General features: G+C 52.7%; 1 non-coding gene across 1 annotated transcript; it reads left to right on the forward strand.

Moving 5' to 3' along the window:
* Window positions 1-5,343: 5,343 nt before the first annotated feature.
* Window positions 5,344-5,417, forward strand: TRNAN-GUU (transfer RNA asparagine (anticodon GUU)). The gene has a single exon. It is a non-coding gene; the product is annotated as a tRNA-Asn (tRNA).
* Window positions 5,418-6,564: the final 1,147 nt, after the last annotated feature.

Raw genomic sequence — 6,564 nt, forward strand, 5'->3', positions numbered from 1 at the left:
TCCTAATGCGCGCTCCCTTTTAAATAGTACCATGCCAGCAGAGCTGAGCTACATCGGTGTGGTTTTCTTTGAAGTCGCAGTGTATTCTTTGGCTAAGAACATAAGAAGGGCCAGACTGGGTCAGAGCAAAGGTCCATCCAGCCCAGTATCCTGTCTGCCGACAGCGGCCAACACCAGGTGCCCCAGAGGGAGTGAACCTAACAAGCAATGATCAAGTGATCTCTCTCCTGCCATCCATCTTCACCCTCTGACAAACAGAGGCTAGGGACACCATTCCTTACCCATCCTGGCTAATGGCCATTCATGGACTTAACTTCCATGAGTTTATCCAGTTCTCTTTTAAACCCTGTTATAGTCCTAGCCTTCACAACCTCCTCAGGCAAGGAGTACCACAGGTTGGCTGTGCGCTGTGTAAAGAAGAACTTCCTTTTATTTGTTTTAAACCTGGTGCCCATTAATTTCATTTGGTGGCCCCTAGTTCTTGTGTTATGGGAACAAGTAAATAGCTTTTCCTTAGTCACTTTCTCCGCACCACTCATGATTTTATAGACCTCTAATCACTGTTTACATCTCATGTTACTGTAGCTCTGTAAGTGGCTATGGGCCATCTCACTGTGTGATGTTTGGGTAGGTTGTGATTGTTCATGGAGGGGGAGGTGAAAGTTAAAAATGTGACTGGGTATCAGAAAGTATTTCAAATAATCTAGTGCCAGAAAATGACCTTGAATGTGACAGCAGGTGGCTCCTCTGGGACCTTCTGCAAAGAAAAGCAAAACAGAGAAAGAAAAAGGAACACTTCAGCACCAGGGGGAAAGGCAGTTTCCTGTGTTTCTGAAGCTATCCGATTCCGTTTCTGAGCAAGTTGCAGTGTGAGAGAGAAATTCATCAAATTGAAACGTATGTCGTGCTACGTCCCTACAGCACTCGTGCAAGGGAAGTTGAACCAAATTACCATGGTGAGCTTCAGAGGCGCAAGCTGTTAAATGATGCAAAAACCAAGCTGAAAAGACAAATGGCTCAGATTTTGTTTCAGAGTAACAGCCATGTTAGTCTGTATTCACAAAAAGAAAAGGAGTACTTGTGGCACCTTAGAGACTAACCAATTTATTTGAGCATGAGCTTTCGTGAGCTACAGCTCACTTCATCAGATGCATACCGTGGAAACTGCAGCAGACTTTATATATACACAGAGAATATGAAACAATACCTCCTCCCACCCCACTGTCCTGCTGGTAATAGCTTATCTAAAGTGATCATCAGGTGGGCCATTTCCAGCACAAATCCAGGTTTTCTCACCCTCCACCCCCCCACACAAATTCACTCTCCTGCTGGTGCTAGCCCATCCAAAGTGACAACTCTTTACATAATCAAGTCGGGCTATTTCCTGCATAAATCCAGGTTTTCTCACATCCCCCCCACCCCCATACACACACAAACTCACTCTCCTGCTGGTAATAGCTCATCTAAACTGACCACTCTCCAAGTTTAAATCCAAGTTAAACCAGAACATCTGGGGGGGGGGGGGGTAGGAAAAAACAAGAGGAAACAGGCTACCTTGCATAATGACTTAGCCACTCCCAGTCTCTATTTAAGCCTAAATTAATAGTATCCAATTTGCAAATGAATTCCAATTCAGCAGTTTCTCGCTGGAGTCTGGATTTGAAGTTTTTTTGTTTTAAGATAGCGACCTTCATGTCTGTGATTGCGTGACCAGAGAGATTGAAGTGTTCTCCGACTGGTTTATGAATGTTATAATTCTTGACATCTGATTTGTGTCCATTTATTCTTTTACGCAGAGACTGTCCAGTTTGACCAATGTACATGGCAGAGGGGCATTGCTGGCACATAATGGCATATATCACATTGGTGGATGTGCAGGTGAACGAGCCTCTGATAGTGTGGCTGATGTTATTAGGCCCTGTGATGGTGTCCCCTGAATAGATATGTGGGCACAATTGGCAACGGGCTTTGTTGCAAGGATAAGTTCCTGGGTTAGTGGTTCTGTTGTGTGGTATGTGGTTGTTGGTGAGTATTTGCTTCAGGTTGCGGGGCTGTCTGTAGGCAAGGACTGGCCTGTCTCCCAAGACTTGTGAGAGTGTTGGGTCATCCTTTAGGATAGGTTGTAGATCCTTAATAATGCGTTGGAGGGGTTTTAGTTGGGGGCTGAAGGTGACCGCTAGTGGCGTTCTGTTATTTTCTTTGTTAGGCCTGTCCTGTAGTAGGTAACTTCTGGGAACTCTTCTGGCTCTATCAATCTGTTTCTTTACTTCTGCAGGTGGGTATTGTAGTTGTAAGAAAGCTTGACAGAGATCTTGTAGGTGTTTGTCTCTGTCTGAGGGGTTGGAGCAAATGCGGCTGTATCGCAGAGCTTGGCTGTAGACGATGGATCGTGTGGTGTGGTCAGGGTGAAAGCTGGAGGCATGCAGGTAGGAATAGCGGTCAGTAGGTTTCCGGTATAGGGTGGTGTTTATGTGGCCATTGTTTATTAGCACTGTAGTGTCCAGGAAGTGGATCTCTTGTTGTTGTTCTAAATCAGCCATAAAAATGTTGGCATACTGTGGGGCCATGCGGGTACCCATAGCAGTGCCGCTGATCTGAAGGTATACATTGTCCCCAAATGTGAAATAGTTATGGATAAGGACAAAGTCACAAAGTTCAGCCACCAGGTTAGCCGTGACATTATCGGGGATAGTGTTCTTGACGGCTTGTAGTCCATCTTTGTGTGGAATGTTGATTTTGTTGTTGCTATTATCATTATTATTACTGGGCTAGGTTGATTGGGTTTTTTTGTCTGTGAAAGAAATTTTGGACATATTGGTAGATACATTCTTTCATTATTAGTCATTATTCTTTCTATTATGTAAAGCATTTTTAAATTTAGTTCAGAATTGTTGTACAGCCCTCCACCTTTGACCAAAAAAGCAAAAGAACAACAAAAAAGACAAGACTGTGCAAAGCACTGGTTTGTTCTGTGTTTAGGTCCAGTAAAGATAGGACACAACTGTACCTTATATTTATTATTGAGTCTGCAAAAAATCCCTATGTAAATATGCACATGTAATTTATTTGTTTGTTTTTCCTAAGGTTAGTTAAGTATTGTCAGAGCCGCATGCTGAGGCTGCCAAAAATTTGTGAGAACCCCGGCTCTAGAAAGTGTGAGGATTTGGTTTTCTATGTAACCATTACTTTCCAGTATTTATTTATTCACTCTCGCTTGCATCTCTGTTCTTTGATGATAAACTCATTCCTGTTTTCTGTATATCTAAGTGCTGGGTTCTCAATAGAGTGGTTGGCCTGAATTGAATCTTACAAGCTGCTGTGGACCGCGCCTGAGGGAAGAGAGTCACAGTTCTGCGTGTGCTCAGTGGAACAGGCTGAGCACTCCCGAGGGACGCTCAGAGGCTTTGGGGGTGTCGATCGCTAACCTGTACACAGAGAGTGAGGCCTGCAGGGGGCTGGAAGGTCAGGCCTGCGCTGCCAGGGGTGGTGGTTTGAGAGAGCTGACCCATGGCAGGCCTGGACAAGGCTCCCCCAAAGGTGCCTCGTTTGCCTGCTATGAATCGCTCCAACGGGCACACGTCCCCGGCTCATTCCACCCCTGCACGCCCCAGGTACAGCCCGCACAAGGCATTCTGCCAGGGGCGAGGAGAACACGTGAGCTTCTGCCCTTCCGTCCCATTCCTGCTGCTTGCCCGGAGCTAGGCTGCCTGCGATGGGTTTTCAGTGTTTGCTACTTTCAGTGGGTTTAGCGTGTGAGTGACTGTGGGAGGGGAAAAGAGAGTCGGAAAGTTGTATCCCGAGGGTTTAGGGAAGCATCAACCTCCACCGTCCCATGAAAGCCGTGGCAAATCAAGTATGTGAGGCGGTGCAGGGCGGTAGTTCACACTCCACCGCGTATGTCAGCCTGCAATGCAAGGAGGGGGGTGCACCAGACGTCTCTCTTTTCCTTGCTCGCCTGGACCCAACCCCAGTGATGATAGGGGGGATTTCTGGTTGGCTGTACCGGGCCTGCTACCCAGCAGTGTCTTGAGCCCACTCCCGGTGAAAATTCTCACCCTTCATCTCACAAATAGGGTGCAGGCCGTATCAGGCCATACTGGGGTTGGCATTAGCTCTGCTCACCCCAGGGCCCTGGGCAGCAGATGGTTCAGATTCTCAGTTGGTTTTAAGAGCCATGGCAGGAGAGGGGAGGTAGGAGCCCCTTAAAACTATATTGGGCACAGACAGGCTCTTGGGAAGTTTGATTTGTCCCATGGCCCCGTCCCCACTCTGCCCCTTCCCCCAAGGCCTCACCCTCGCGCCCCCTCTTCCTGCGCCCAGGGAGTCAGCGCCCACAGCAGGTGTGTAAGACTAAGTGACGCGCGTGTGTGTGACAGAGAGAGAGAGAGAGAGAGAGGGGGGTTAGATAATTTCTGTATTGATAAACACAAGAGTTCAAAATGAGTCAGGCCTCAAAACCGTGAGACCCACTTAAAAATCATGAGACTTAAAATACTAAATGCAGAGTTTTTTATCTGCTGGTTTGTGAGCCTTTGGCGATCATGGTGTGGAACCAGGAAGAGTAGTGTCGTCCCCAGGGGGAGCCAGCAGGGCCGGGGCAGAGAAGGGTGTACAGTTCTGGGGGGGAGGGGGGGCACGGCAGGGGGGTCCAGGTCCAGGCCCAGGCCCAGGCCCAGGTGAGTTCAGTTTCAACAGCTGGAGGTGGTGGTGCAGGGTACGGGGAGACTGAGGCACATGTGCCGGGCTGGGCTACCTACACTCAGAGCCCTGGGTATAAACAGAGAGACTCAGCCTAAGCAATTGCTTGGGGCCCCCAGCAGTTCAAGGGGGGGGCCTAGTCCCTTTTTTTATTATAAGAACTTGTCTGTTTTAGTATTGGGGGAGGGGCCAAAAGGCAACTTGCGGGGAGGGAGAGGACGGGATGGGGCGGGTCAAAGCCTGTCTGCAAGCTGGGGAGAGAGAGAGACACACACACACACCCCCAGCGCCTGTCTTCCCACTTCCACATTGTAAGGTGGGGGGGAGGACCGAGGGTGCGGGGCCTCAGGGGAAAGGGTGGTGCAGGGGGCAGTGCCCCGGTTCGGGCGCCAGTGGTCCCATCCCCCTCCCAGCACACACACTTTTAGGTACTTCCACTGCCCCGGAAAGCCGAGTGTGGGGGGACTGGGCTGTCGCCCCTCCGCAGCCAGCTGCTGCACACAGGGCCTGCCAGGGAGGGGCTGCGGCTCGCCGGGAAGCTGAGCCCGGGCAGGGATCGGGCTGCTGCTGCCGCCCCTCCCCAGCCAGGCTCTGCCCAGCAGCTGGCTATGGCCACTTGCTCCCTGCCTGGGGCCTGGCTGCCCAGTCTCTGTGGCGCAATCAGTTAGCACGTTCGGCTGTTAACCGAAAGGTTGGTGGTTCGAGCCCACCCAGGGATGCGGACCTGCTTTGGGGGGGTAGGGATAGCTCAGTGGTTTGAGCATTGGCCTGCTAAACCCAAGGTTGTGAGTTCAATCCTGGAGGGGGCCATTTGGGATTTGGGGCAAAAAGTGGGGATAGCTCTTGCTTTGAGCTGGGGGTTGGACAAGATGACCGGCTGAGGTCCCTTCCAACCCTGATAGTCTATGAACAGGGGGAGGGGCGGAGCAGCAGGAGGACACAGCCCCGCCCCTCCCACCCACATGTCTGGAAGACGCGCCTAATAAGGTATCATACGTCACTTTGGGCCGGTTTCCCCGACAGTCTATAGCGGGGGTGGTCAAACTATGGCCCGCGGGCCAGGGGACCCTCCTGCCCGGCCCCTGAGCTGCTGGCCCGGGCGACTCGCCCACTTCCCCGCAGCCTCAGGCCAGGCGCTCTCCCCAGCAGCTGGCTACGCTGCATTGAGCCGCATCGGGGGGGGGGGGGCTCCATCCCGCTTCCCGATGCGCCTCATATGGATCATTCCGTGTCGGTGTCCCCGGATCTCGCGGCGTGGCGTATTTAAGGAGGACACCCATGCCCAGCCCGAGCCATAAGCCCGGGAGGCGGTGACACAAGAGCGGGGAGCGCTGCGGGATCCTGACCGGCTGGAGCCTCTGCTCTTCGCCCGCTCCCCGGGGACAGACAGCTGGGTGCATTTCCCTTCAGTGTTGCTGACCTGCCCAGCTGAGCGCGGCTGCAGCCGCGGGACCCTCTCCCCGAGCCTGGCGGCTCCCGGCGGGGCAGCCCGTCCCCTCGCTGCTCCCTCTGCCTGCCAGCCGGGTTCGCTCTGAGCCCGCTCCAGGGGACACGAGCCTGGGCGAGCTGCAAGCCAGGATCCAGGCGCCGGCTGCCCAGGGAGCGAACAGGGGCTGGGGGTCTCCACCAGCAGGTGAGGAGGGGCTGGTGTTGTGCACGGATCGGGGAGGGGGCGAGCAGGGAGGTGCCGGGTGGGGGGGGGGAGGAGAAGACCTGGGTGGGTGCATCGATCACACTGGGGAACCCCGGGTCTATTAGGGAGGGGGTTGTGTGCTGACCAGATGGGGGCAGGGGCGGGTGGGGTCTATTGGGGAGGGGGCTGTGCGCTGACCAGATGGAAGGAGGGTTAAGGGGGGCAAAATAGGC

The sequence above is a fragment of the Caretta caretta genome, chromosome 14 (assembly GCF_965140235.1).
Source record: "Caretta caretta isolate rCarCar2 chromosome 14, rCarCar1.hap1, whole genome shotgun sequence".
Classification (NCBI taxonomy): Eukaryota; Metazoa; Chordata; order Testudines; family Cheloniidae; genus Caretta; species Caretta caretta.